Here is a 14,801-nt window from a genome sequence, read left to right as displayed (position 1 = left end):
TCACTTTGTTTTTGTTTGGGATGGGGCATCCTACCGAATGCCAGACAATGACTTGTTATTTTAGACACTGCAACTGAGATATCCTTTATGCAATTGTCTGTATGTATTTTTTGCACTTGGATTTTTTTTTCACAAGTTTGGTTGCTGATGATAAAGATCTTCCTAAAATTCCAATTTCTGTGTCCAGTTAAGAGAAGGTGAGACAGAAAATGACCCCTTCACTGCGACATTTTTGAGCGCCTTGTGCTTAATTTATGAAATTGTACGTTTGTATTTTTTGCAACCAAATAATTCAAAATGTTCCATCTTAGGAGACCATTTTCCCAGGTATTACCTTCTACTTTCAGGGTGTAGATGAGTTTTATTCCTGATGCTCTCATCCCTGTGAGTCATACAAGTATTTATTGTTCCCATCCAAAGTTTCCATTTACTTGTCTCCTCATGAGAACAGAGTGAGGCACAAAATTCGTTTTCGATGCAAAGGAAACCTAGCTCCCTCAAAAGAGGCCACTCTGAATTGGAACAAAAATTAAAATAGCCTCAATCTACAAAGATTTCTCTTTCAATGACTGAGGGCAAAAAAAATTAAGTGCAATCCCAGAACAGATACTATATTTTACTCATATCTAAGATTAAATGTCTGTCATTCCTATTAGGTAGTCGAGGGAAGGACTGGATTTTTCACTATATTAAAAACTGACATTGTGTCTAAGTTTGCCTCGTGGGGAGACGAATATATAGATACACGCTGCTTACTATTACAATGAGTTTGTGAAAACTAAAAGAGCAATTTTTGATCTAATTTTAGCAATGAATTCTGACATCATTTTTCGCCTATGAGCTGCCCCGTGCCCCGGTCTGTATTTCCTCCTATGTTAAAAATTCGGTTAAAATATTCCGTATTTGCATGACGTCAATAAAATCGTGAAATTGACTCTCTCTCTCTCTCTCTCTCTCTCTCTCTCTTTCTCTCACACACACACACACACACACACACACACACACACACACACATACTTGCAACATATATTTTTATAGCTTACTACTTAGCTCTACTCATGTATTGAGCACTGTTGATGTAAATACTAAAAATCGATTCATAAATTATATCTCTTCAGAACATTGTTCGTTGACCCATCAAATAATAATAATCATAATAACAATAATAATTATTTATTTATTTATTTATTTATTACCGTCTGCTTAGTTACATACGTTTCCACTATCAAACTGAATCCACGTTTCGTCAGATTCCGCAGATTCAATTTGCGACGTCTGACGAAACTATCGGATCATGAATTCGATTTGGTAGTGGAAACATGTGTAACTAAGCAGACCAAAAAACGGTAATAAAAACATATTTTGCTCTACTGTAGTATTGAGCACTTTTTTTTCATTTTTTTTTTTTTACCATTTATCATTTACTCATTATATCATGATATTTGACGATGTGATATTATTGACTAAATTGACTTTTAACTGTCCTGTACAAAGGAAAGAAAAAACATTTAGAATTTAGAATGGGGACTCAGTTTGGCATATCAACTTACGTAAAATAATATCATAATTCCGAGTCATTATAGCATTTTAAGGCAGTTAACCGTTTTTTTTTTTCATGCTATAGGAGATAAATGATGTGCGTTTTACTTTTAGGAAGTTACTTTTTAAAGTGATTGCATGTACTTTTACGAACTTGCCACTCAAACTTAGGGTTAGTGGTAAAACTATTTAGTTCACTGCCTTAAAATGTTAGAATAGTCCAGAAATAGGGGGTCGTTTTATGTCACATTTATATGTGAAACTAATTTCTCACTCTAAATCCTAAAATAATGTTGTCTTTTTTTTTCGGTAGTTGCCCAGAATTACCTCCTCTCTGAATAAAAGTTTGTATGGTATACGTGCCGGTGACGGAAATGAAATATCGTACATCAAAAATCACGTACAAATTGATCAAATAGTTTTATTTTTAAATGAGGAAATCAAATTGTATGGCTCAACTACGAGCGACGATCTCACGGCGCCATCTTGAAAACAGGTTGAAGGAACAAGGGAGATAAGTCTAAACAATTCAAAGTTGCGAGTTTTTATTTTTTTTAAAAAAGCTATTCTTAGCATGGAGAAAATTTCAAATTCGCTTTAAGATGATCTTGTTTATTAAAAATAAAACTTCTTGATCAATTTACGTGATTTTTGGTGTACGATATCTTCTTTCCATCATAAATGTTTTATAGGAGAAGTTCGAATCAAATTCTTTATTTTTTCTTTCCGCAATGTTTTTTGGGAGTGGGAGAAATTTAGCGGCAGTGTTAATCTACAACAATGCTAAAACTACAAAATATAAATGAAGATGTTTCATTTTCTGTTTCAGAATTGAATTCGTGTTTGATTGTGTGTTGGTTGCTTTTTAGCCTTTGTCCCAAGTCTTTCTACGTAATTTTACTGAGCTAATATTGATGATAGCTATTCGAACTTATTATATGTGAAAGCACGAACTGAACCAGTTTTTCAGCTATTTTTTTTTCGTTTGTTTATTATTTAACTTTGGGTGGAGTTGACTTAAATATTATTCATTTTACGTATTCGGGATATAAAAGAACAATTCAAAAAGCTTTCTTAAAAGCACAGACGACGATAAGGACATTCCTATTTCGTTTGTCACAATTCCAATTTTCAACAATTTTTGCCAGTTTCTACCAAAACTTTTCAAAGTTCTTTATTTGGTGGCAGGACAAACTTTAAAAAAGTGAGTAAGGTTTATATTTTTGAAAATCTATCTTTTTCCCCCTCTTAATTTTAAATATTTTTAGTTTGCTTCCAAATTTATCTTTTTAAATATGTATATTTCCGTTTTCATAATTCCGCAACTTTTTCGTTTTCCACCGCAAAACTTTTACGAAGTTTTCTTTCTTTCTTTTTTATTTATTTTATTTATGTTTATAAAAACGTAAGTAATGTTTACATTTTTTAACGGATCTTGCCTATCCCAGCTTTTCTCTTCTTTTCTTCCTCCCATTTTTTGTTGATTTAAGAGGAGTGGCTTTGTTTCCTTTGGTATCCTGTAAGTTTAGTGCAACAAATTGTTTGATCTGTTTCTTAAGTTTTCAATTTATGCGCACCCCCCCCCAAAAAAAAAACCCAAACAACAAAACAAAACAAAACAAAACAAAACAAAAAAACAATTAGAAAAAACGCTAATAACACATTTAACGCTAATGTTTAAACCAGGAAATTCTTTATCCGCTTTTTTTTTTTAGAACAACTTCCCAAGTTTTTTAGTCATTATTAATTTCTATTTTTTTTAGCTTAAAAAGGAAGTTAACAAAATCTACCATTCCCATATTTTTATCTTCTGACAAAACAAATAAAACGATCGTCAGCTTCGAACCCTCCTACAACACACACAAATTATTTAAAAAATAACTTATATTTGTGTTAAAGTTATTGGATTAATAACGTTAATTTCATTTACCAAGGATAACATCAAATTAGTTTGTTTTTCTTCAATGATTTAGCTTTTGTTTTTTTTAATTTTAAAATATTCAAAACAACCACCTGTTGGAAATTCTCGAAAAAAAAATATATCGACACATTTATTAACAAGAAAACAAAAAAAGGTAAGTAACACTTTCATGTTTTAAAAAATAGATTTTTGTGAAAATTCGTAACCCAAATATTTTCTTCGATTATTATTAATAATAATTTTATTTGTTTCCAAAATTAAAATTTGTAAAGAAAAAATAGGGCTTCTACATTATTAGGATGAGATTTCGGAAATAGTAAAACTGAATTTTATATGAAAAAAAAAAAAAAAAAAAAAATGGTATCTACGTATTCCTGCTATTTTTAAGATGATTATTATCCAAAAATTACGAAAATCGATAAGGTAGAAAATAATTAGCTATTAAAGAAAAAAAAAAAAAAGAATTTAATGAAAATGATCGTAAGACACGGGAGAGTTCTAAAGAGAGGTAATTTTCCGTTTCTATTTAAACAAGATGGTCGCAATTTTTCACCCGCTAACACAATTTTTTTTTCTCAATAATTCAGTAATGTTCAGGTAATTTCGACTGCATAATTTGGAAACTGACATTATAATTTATTAGAATTGACAATAAATCAGTAGAAACCATTGTTTTTTTAAAAAAAATTTTTAAATCTGAAAACTCCATTTATCAACTTCAAATTTTCGTCCTAATAGTGTAGAAGCGCCAAAAATTCATTTTCTAAAAAAAAAAAAAAAAAAAAAAGTTATACGCATTCCAATAATGACTGTTCCAAAGCTAAATGTTAAGTCATACATTTTCAGATAATACCAACTTTTATTCGTTTCAGAATTTTCTTAATTTTATTTTAATTCAATGAATGTTCAGATAATGTTTTGTGTTATTACATTACGGTGCTAATGCAGAGAGTGATCGGCGTTAGTTTTTAAAATCGTATTTCCAAGTTTAATTAAAGTATAATTTTATTCAGTTGTAAGGTTAAAATCCAGAATATGTACAAAACACCATGTCCTCCCCATGTTAAGAATGGCCTTTAAAAATGATAACGTTATTATTTCAGCACGGATCACTCTCTGCATGGCATGAGTATCTGTATTACTTTGAGTGTTTTTTTGTTTTTTTATTGTTGTTAACTAAAAGTTTTGTATTCATGCGGCGAAAAAATTGACATTTGGCGCATATTTATTAATTGTTGTTAAAATGTCACACAAACGTTTTTTTTTTTTTTTTCCGGGTACTAGTGCAGAGAGTGATCTGGACGTAAATAATAACGCTATTATTTAAAAAGCTATTCTTAACATGGGGAGGGGAGGGTGTTTTGTACCTATTCTATACTTCAACCTTAAACTTGGAAATACGATTTAAAAAAATAGCGCGGATCACTCTCTGCACTAGCACCTTTTTTTTTTTTTTGGTTTGTTTACTGAATTGTATAAGGTGAAAGGACAGGATAGTTAGAAAGCCCCCCCCCTCTCATGTTATAAGAATGGATTTCTAAATAATGACGTTATTTCAGCAAGGTTTCTGTTTTGCATAAGTACAAAAAATAAATAAATAAAAAAAGGAGAACTTCACGAAAAGCTTCCATCCCCTTTCAACCTCCCTTGCATAAAACTACATATAGCATACATTACTATCCCTTACATTTAATAGCTGTGATTTCAAATTTGTAATGATCGGTTAATTAGTTTATGTGGATAATAAACGTATTAATGCGCACTTAACTTATATACATGAAGATTAGATAACTATTTTCGAAATCAGTATACATCTATTTTTAAAAGCGTATTGGCGTAAAATAATCAATTGTGTAAAGACGCTTTTGAAATTAGTTCATCAGCTTATTACTGATATGATGGTGGCATCAGGAAAGGCTTATTACTGATATGATGGTGGCATCAGGAAAGGCTTATTACTGATATGATGGTGGCATCAGGAAAGGCTTATTACTGATATGATGGTGGCATCAGGAAAGGCTTATTACTGATATGATGGTGGCATCAGGAAAGGCTTATTACTGATATGATGGTGGCATCAGGAAAGGCTTATTACTGATATGATGGTGGCATCAGGAAAGGCTTATTACTGATATGATGGTGGCATCAGGAAAGGCTTATTACTGATATGATGGTGGCATCAGGAAAGGCTTATTACTGATATGATGGTGGCATCAGGAAAGGCTTATTACTGATATGATGGTGGCATCAGGAAAGGCTTATTACTGATATGGTGGCATCAGGAAAGGCTTATTACTGATATGGTGGCACCAGGAAAGGCTTATTACTGATATGGTGGTATCAGGAAAGGCTTATTACTGATATGGTGGTATCAGGAAAGGCTTATTACTGATATGGTGGTATCAGGAAAGGCTTATTACTGATATGGTGGTATCAGGAAAGGCTTATTACTGATATGATGGTGGCATCAGGAAAGGCTTATTACTGATATGGTGGCACCAGGAAAGGCTTATTACTGATATGGTGGTATCAGGAAAGGCTTATTGCTGATATGATGGTGGCATCAGGAAAGGCTTATTACTGATATGGTGGCATCAGGAAAGGCTTATTACTGATATGGTGGCATCAGGAAAGGCTTATTACTGATATGGTGGCATCAGGAAAGGCTTATTACTGATATGGTGGCACCAGGAAAGGCTTATTACTGATATGGTGGCACCAGGAAAGGCTTATTACTGATATGGTGGCACCAGGAAAGGCTTATTACTGATATGGTGGCATCAGGAAAGGCTTATTACTGATATGGTGGCATCAGGAAAGGCTTATTACTGATATGGTGACATCAGGAAAGGCTTATTACTGATATGGTGGCATCAGGAAAGGCTTATTACTGATATGGTGGCATCAGGAAAGGCTTATTACTGATATGGTGGCATCAGGAAAGGCTTATTACTGATATGGTGGCATCAGGAAAGGCTTATTACTGATATGGTGGCATCAGGAAAGGCTTATTACTGATATGGTGGCACCAGGAAAGGCTTATTACTGATATGGTGACATGATTGACTCCAAAAATGTCGAATGGAAACAAGGTGTAATAAAAAGCAATGCATTTTAATGAGTTATAAAAATATTGGGTTCATATTTGGAATCGAACCTAAAGCAACAACAAAAAATACAGAAAAATCTTTATTGGTGCTGGCTGGTTAAGAGTCGACAGATCGATTTTTTTTTTTTTAATATGTGTTTTTAAGCTAAAACAACTACTTACTTAATTACTATGTCGAAAATAGTAATATATCCAAAATTTACGAAAATTCATCGAGTAGAACAACTACTATTCTGTTTTTCTATTTTTTTTTCCTTTTTAAGTCCATCGCTGTGGTCTGAAACCGCGAAAAGGGAGATGCCCCCTGTCCTCACAATCTTGAATTTCTCCTTATTTTCTGTAAAAAAAATACTTTTAACTCTAAGTAATTTTCCACTCGATAAATTTTCGTACTTTTCTGGTATAGTACTATTTTTATCATAACAAGTACTGTTGTTTTTGCTTAAAACCACATATTAAAAAATCGATCTGTCGACTTCATCTTAACAAGCACCCCCTTATTTTACTTTTGTTGTGAAAACACGAATTATGTCTTAAAATATAAATTTGGTGTTAATCCAGAGAGTGGTCGGCTTTTTAAATAATAACATTATTATTTCAGCACGGATGACTCTGCATGAGTACCATAAAATTATTTTCAATAAATTTTTTAAGACTTTTTTTTATTTAACCTAGTTCAGATTCCCATTTTTTTATGAATACCGTCTATCCACAGAAATATTTCACAATTTTAGAAATAAACCTATAATACTAGTATATCTGCTAATTTAAATTGACATTTTTTTTTTCATATTTCATATATAATACTAAATATGCTATGAAATATTCAGCATGTCAAAATCCTAAAAAAAATATAAAGTTTGAGCTAGTGCGTATCATAAAACCCTTGGTCCATAACCCTATTACTAACCTTAAGTCCAAGTGGCAAGCACCCTCTAAAAAAAATTCCTCTATTAAACCTACCACTAACCCTAAGTCCGAATAGCAAGCCCCACTCCAAAAATTGGTAACTCACACACAATTGCTTAAAAAAAATAGACACTACCCCCCTACCAAAACAAAACAAACAAAAAAACATGCAAAATTTATCTCCTCCTAGCAAAACAAAAGAAAGCTAACTGTTCTAAAATGTGGGAATGGCATGGGAATCGGTGTTTATTTTATGTTAAATTGATATGCGTTGATACATTGGTTCGCATCAGATCATCAAAGTTAAGTAACAATCAGCCTGGCCAGTACTAGGTGGATGACCATTTGGGAATACTAGGCGCTGTCTAGAGTGGTGGGGTGGAAGCACTTCCACTAACAGGAGCAGTAAGGTGCCTCCTTCCCTCCACTAACCAGTATGGGAATCCCTTGGGCAAGGTTGAGTACCCACTTAGGCCTCCAATCAGGGTACGTGAAGTCACGGATAATGACGGATGGATAAACTGTTGAACAGTATGATGGTTCTTCTGAAATCGGTCAATTCGTCATTGTGTTAAGCATCATCATCATCGTCATCATCATATCGTAGGAATCTGAAGATTCTATTGTTGGCATTGGTTTTCCTGATATTTTTGTAGACAGAATTTGTTCTAGAAAGGCATCCAGGATTACAGCAGTTGCCAACATCCTTAGTAAAAGTGATTTTTGTGGAACGAACTGGATTTGAACTTGGTACACTCAGGTCGTCAGTCCATATCATTAACCACTAGACTATCATACCATGGCTACAACTATCCGCTCTGTATCAACACTGCTCCTATAGCAAGTAATTGCAACCTACTATAGTTACTATACTTTAAAGAACATCATGATGAAATGGTTCGAGTGCAGAGGGGACTAGTGAACCATGATCATCGATATCTGTGAAAAGACTTGATACATGAAGAAGAGAAATGCAAAACTGTACCCCCACTCTAACTTCTAAAATAATTGTTTTACTTTCCAAGATTCTTAGGGTGTTCGTACATAATCGCCTATGAATGCAGAATCTTTATTTATTTCTAGGGAAGGGCCTTCATTTCGGTTGCTCATCTACAATAATACCAAATTCGTTTTGGTTTTCACATATCTTATTTTCGATTCCAATTCCATGCCCTGCCTAGTACAGGCATTGATGGCTATGATCCTCCATCTATTTTTCTCCCTTCAGACGCTCATGAATTCACTAGCGGGACCTGTGGAAATTCCTCAGGCGACTCGTTCATATGTAATATATTGATGTTGGCATTCTGTAGATGTTCAGCATAAACGGAGACGCTCTGATATTATTGTAGTTTTTTTTGTTAAAACTGCAAAAGTATTTATCTAAGCTAAGCTAGTATGAACCCCTGGCAAAGTCCGGTCGTAAAGTACGCTTAAATATAATATTTTAATTCTTGCAGATTTTGTATATATTATTATAGAGTTAATGTTTATCGATTTTTATATATTATAAAGTTGCGATTTCAAAAAAAAAAAAAATATATATCCATATGACCTGGGTGCATTAGCTTGAATCGAAACAAATAAAAACTTATGAAAAAAAAAAAATATATATATATATATTAGGCACCGCCAAAACTTGGGGGGGGGGCAGGTAAGTACTTTTTGATGGACCGTCTTTTTAAAAATCTACCAAAAGTCAGGTAATTATCCAATCAATACGAAATTTTCAGCGATTATTAAGAGAAGAAGAATGAACTTTAGAACTGTACTTATTTTTCATGAACAATATTTATATATATATATTTTTTGCTTACAATCCCCCCCTTGTTTTGAGGGGGTTCCAAATATGCTTAAAATAATCATCTGAAACTGAACAAAACATATTATGTTGTTGTAAGGGACGGGATTATAGATTAAAAAAAACAAAACAAAAAAACTTGTTTGCATACCTTATTTTGATGTCTGAATATCAGAATTTCGATTGTGTTTAATTATCCCGCTTTTGAGTTTTAAAGTGTGAAATTCGGTGAATATGTTAAGTAAAATAATTAATTTAAGTTAAGCAAAACAAAAAAAATTTTTTTTAAGTATTTATACGAAAAAAGCCATTTTAAAATCTTTGATAAATAAATTAACAATTTCTTTTTAGCGAGCCGAATAATGCATGACCATTATTAAACAGGGCATGCTTTGAAGAATCGATACAAAAAAAAAATTGATAAATATTGTGCCCTTTGTGTTAAAAATATCATTATTTTTTCGATCAAGTTTGGAAATGTTTGCCGCCTTTCGACTACGGTGGACCAAACGCGCTGAAATAATTTTTTTTATTCTGCTTTAAATTGCCCATCTCCCCATTTTGGAGAGCCTGACCCCCACACACATACACATTAAAAACCAAACTCCTACAAATGGTCACCCATCTGGTACTGGCCAGCATCAGCGTTAATAATACATTGAAATTTTCGTCGCTGAAAAATAAGGTTTTTTTTGGCTTTTTGGTCTTCCGTAGTTTGCTTTTTATCAAGTACAAATGTAAACAGTAATCAAATCGACTCGAAGTAACTGGTTGCCTATATGAATAAGTGGAATTATTTGAAATCCAGGTACTTATATTATAATATTTTTGCATATTCTCATAGAAAATTACCCTAAATCTTAGTTAGACAAGAAATAAACAAATTAATTCTTTCAAAAACGTTTTTTTTTTTTTTTTTTAACTATTTATATACGTTTTTTGTGCAAAACAAAAAACGCCAATTGTTAACTTTTGGGGAAAATTTAACATTTAAAATTTAATTAAAAATAGAAAAAGTTTTACATTATTCTGCTTACTATATGATAAAATTCAGGGTTTTATCTTTCTGGAAAAAAAAAGTCACTCAGAAATAATGGATTTTAATAAATGTAATTTCGTTTTAAAAAACAATAACAACAACAACTTGATTTTTCGGCCATTTTTGGCGGTGCCTAATATATATATAAACTTGAGTTCCTTCAACTATAATCGAAACCAAAACTTATGAAGAATTCTTGATAAAATGATTTATAAAAAAAATAGAAGACTTAAGTGCCATCAGCTATAATCGAAACTGAAAACCAAAACTTATGAAGAATTCTTGATAAAATTATTTATAAAAAAAATAGAAGACTTAAGTGCCATCAGCTATAATCGAAACCAAAACCAAAACTTATGAAGAATTCTTGGTAAAATTATTTATGACAAGTAATGCAAGTACATAACAATTAAACGACCCGGATGTAAACCTGACACAGAAAATAACACACACGCTATCGTATTAATAGATTGTTGCTCAATATTCCGAACCCCATCCACACTGTTTTCTCAAAAGTGTTTGATCGAAGGGCTGAAATGGGTTCTCGACCGTTACTCAGTCTCTCGCAGACTAGCGGAGGGAAGGGATGCCTTTTGACAGTGGTGCTGTTCAGCCACCCTATACAGCATCTAATATCAACATGATTAGGCGATTCCAATAAACATTAGATTAACAGTAAATAAAAATCCAATGTGCATTGATCAAAGTTGTATATAAGTGAGAAACCTACTCACGAGTCCTTGTCTGTAGATTGTCAGTTGCGATGATAAAAGCAGGATTATCTAAAAATATTTTTCCACAAAATTAATGATTCTTTTCCATACACTTTGGGGAAGAGGTAGCTTCACTTTGTTATTCTAAGTTTATTGTGATAAAAAAAAAAAGTCTGGATTACTTAAGTTCAGAACTTATATATAAAAAAAAGCATTAGAATTAAATTCTGTGCTGACCTGTATGCTTCTAACATGTGGAAATTGTAAAATGTTTCATTTCAGAATTATTATTTTTGCCACCAAAGCAAAGGGCTGCTGTGATAGAGCTAAATTTATAGAGGATCATGCCGAGTGGGGAGTTTGGCAGTAAGATGTTTGTTCACATTGGTTGTATTGTTTATGTACTTGCTAACTTATTGTGAAAATAATATCCAAGATGAGAACAGTAGTCTGAAAAATCGAAATAATACAAGGAATCCTCATCTAAAAAATTGCAAAAACGAAATTGATTACTTATTTGACTTTTTTTTTTCTTTTACATAAATACTTGAACGACATGTGTTCTTCAGAATTCTGTGGTCTTTTTCTGCATCCTTTTTTCAACTTGAACGAGTGATCTCCATCAATTTATTGTTTTTATACCTTATTGTAATACAGCTTCCTATTCCAGTAGCTTCTTTCTAAGAAATACAAGCTTGTGGAACTCTCTTCCTGCTGACCGTTTTCCTCCTATCGATACTCTTGGTCATTTCAAGGAATCTCCTGTCTTTACTATAATTTTTCGTTCTTATTAGCTCCTTACATCAAGTGGCTGCATGCCTTGTCTTGAGTTTTTCAGAAAAAAAAAACTTATGCAATTGACCCTCCACAGTTTGTGGAAGGAGAAGGTTTGTTTGTCTCTCTGCCTTTTAATTAAATGCAGTTTTATTCGTTTGTTCAAGCAGTGTTGTTTTCATTCTCTCACCACTCACTTGTGCCACCACAATACCACATTTACCCGATAGATTACCCCACTTAAGATATTTCAAATGATTTAAAATTAATTTCATTTTTTAAAGTTATTTACATTTTTAAGGAAAATGATAGGAAGTTGGATAACAAAAACGTCCTCCCGCCAAAAAAGTAAAACAAGCAAAATCAAATGAAATTCATGGCACGTTTTCTTAGAATAGACCACTGTTTTCCAGTTTTTTTTTTTTTTTTTTAAATTTTTTTTAACTAAAAATGAGGTAGTCAGTCTTTAATTGGGAGTAGGAACAAAAGAAATAGAGGTATGGAATTTTGGAGTAGACGGTATACTTCCAAGATAAATACAATTTGAGGAGACCTGTAGCAATAATAAAAGTGAGGAGTACGAAATGGGGCAAGATTCTCTCACTTGATTTGCTAAGAAGCCATTTTCATCAGGGTGAGTTCCAAAAAATACCCCACAAACTGTATAGAGGCAAGAGAGATCTACTTGTATCTGACTCTCTTTTTGTATGCGCAAGCTCAACAGCATTTTGATGGAATCAAATGAAATGCAGTCTTTTTCTATCACTTCTAATTTTAACCTTAAGCTGATGTTTGAAGAATTAGATCCGGATAAGAAAAAGACAAAACCTCATTCAGTCCTTCAAACACATCGTCCATGCCACTATCATAGCTAGATTTTGAATTGCAAAAAACAAATTTTTCGAGTTAATATGAACATACATTTATTCAGTTTCTTGACTTTCTTCCTTACACTAACTAGTGTATATTTAGACTTGCACTTATAATGAAAATCTTAAGAAAATACAAAAAAGTCTTCATGATGTACATGCCCTTCATGAAACGAAGATGGCATATTACAAAAATCACGTAATTTGATCAAGTAGTTTAAATATTTTATTATAAGATCAAATTTTATGCTGAGCTAGATGCAAAAAAAAAACAGTTGCCATATTTGATTTCATTCAAAATTCATTTCTGGTTACCTCCCCCTTAATAACTTTTCCAGAAGCAACCACTCATCAATGGCCACTAAAAATACTTATTCACTAAAAATCGTAAAATTTGATTTTCTTAAATAAAAAAAAAAATTATTTGATCAATTTTTGTGAGGTACACTTTTAAGGTTTTTAATTATTTTTGTTTTCATAAATAAATGCTAGTCTGAATAAACACTCACTAACCTGTATCGAAGTTCAAAGCTTCAAGTACTTTATTTGGCCTTGTCCTAGAATAAACATATCTGATACTACCAGATGAGGCTATCTGAAGATATTGGCTAAAATGCACCAGACATTGATGTTGTTTTTTTCCTTTCCTTTTGCAAAACACAATCATGTTCTGCAAATTCAAAAACAACAGCTTTTCTCTACGAAACAACAAAACCAAGCACCATGAATGAAGATATAAAGGAGTTGAAGCATAAAACCTTTTTTTTTTTTTTTTTTTTTTTTTTAATTACTGGATTCAACATTAAATAAAAAAAACAAAAAACAAAAAAAAAACAATAACCCCCCCCCAACCAATCAGGACAAACATTGCACCAGTGGTCAAAGCATAAAACCATCATTTTGTCTGTTTATCTTATATCTTATTTTCTGCTCAATTATTCTCTCAATCACTTTCAGGGTCTGATCCATTAACTTTAAACCGCTTAAATTATCCATTGTAACAATTTACAATTATATATTTCAGTCATGTATATTATTTAAAATGAAATGAGTTTTGATATTACACAACTTAAAAAATTTTTTTTTTTTTTTTATTATTACATTTTTACCCCAAACAAGACACAGTGCCACTTTCATGTAAGGGGCTACTATCAGGGATATGAGTTGCAGGGGTGTTATGTAGGGAGTTGAGCAGCAAGATGTCTGTTAACATTACACTTGAACTTAAGTATGTCAGTCCTGTTGGGGAAGCAGGAAACTGGGAAGGAATTCTAAAGTCTAGCAGTTCCGAGGAAGAAACTATTAGAGTAGAAGGCTTTCTTACATCTAGGGATCTCTACTGTGTAGCGTAGGAGTGGAACTTTGCTGCTTGTCGGGTTTGTTAGGGTATTTATGTCGAGGGGGTGCAAGGGCTAGTACTTCGTCAGAGCATCCACCATTAAAATACTTGTAAAACAGGCAGAGGGATACAACATTTCATTGATCGAACAGAAGTTGAAGTTTACATGACAGTTCAGAACCTATCAGGTTGGCAACTCACTTTTGAATCCTGTCTAGGAGCAAGAGACTAGTAGCAGATGCACCAGCTCAAATGTGAGAACAATACTCTGTACATGGGCGAATGGTGGCCTTGTTAAAGGTACAAGATACTTTCAGGCATAAGTAACTTTCTAGCATGGTAGAGAGAGCCCACATTTTTCGCAGCAGCCTTAGCAATGCTCGAGATGTATCTGTTCCAACTCTTGTTCCCTGTGAACGTTAAGCCGAGGAGTTTAAAAGAAGTACTTTCAGGTAATGTATCTTTAGCCATAGCTATTAGTGGTTGAGAAGATTTCTTGTAATTATTGAAGGAAACAAGCTTAGTCTTAGCAGTATTGATTGTGACCATCCATTTTTGTCCTCATTCCACTACATATTGGAGGTTTTCCTCTAGTGTTTCTGCCATTGCCTTAGATATGTGTTCATTCGTTTCCTCTTATGTCTGTTATAGTGCATGATGTCATCAGCAAATATACCCATCTTGGAGACAATTTTATTAGGGAGGTCATTTATTTAGGAATAATAAAGGTCCAAAGATCGGCCCTTGAGGTACACCTGCATTTATATCATATTGTTTAGATGTATGAC

The 14,801-nt window shown here is 32.7% G+C and overlaps 2 protein-coding genes across 3 annotated transcripts in view; one reads left to right on the top strand and one right to left on the bottom strand.

Annotated features, from left to right (window-relative positions):
* LOC145268859 (uncharacterized) overlaps positions 1 to 14,801 on the bottom strand; it is a 93,261-nt gene that overhangs the window by 46,890 nt on the left and 31,570 nt on the right. The gene's annotated exons all lie outside the window — the stretch shown is intronic.
* LOC145268716 (uncharacterized) overlaps positions 2,367 to 14,801 on the top strand; it is a 90,609-nt gene continuing 78,174 nt past the window's right edge. The window contains exon 1 of one of the 2 annotated variants that reach the window (XM_080124469.1): positions 2,367 to 2,743. The gene's annotated coding sequence lies outside the window, so the exon portion shown is untranslated. Of the gene's footprint in view, positions 2,744 to 3,021; positions 3,615 to 14,801 lie in introns of those variants that run through there. The other variant, XM_080124306.1, reaches the window with a different exon arrangement.

This window comes from Euprymna scolopes, chromosome 1, assembly GCF_053919585.1.
Source record: "Euprymna scolopes isolate OS-2025 chromosome 1, ASM5391958v1, whole genome shotgun sequence".
In the NCBI taxonomy this organism is placed as follows: domain Eukaryota; kingdom Metazoa; phylum Mollusca; class Cephalopoda; order Sepiida; family Sepiolidae; genus Euprymna; species Euprymna scolopes.
The sequence above is the reverse complement of the archived record's forward strand: the minus strand, read 5'-3'. Positions and strand labels throughout refer to the sequence as shown.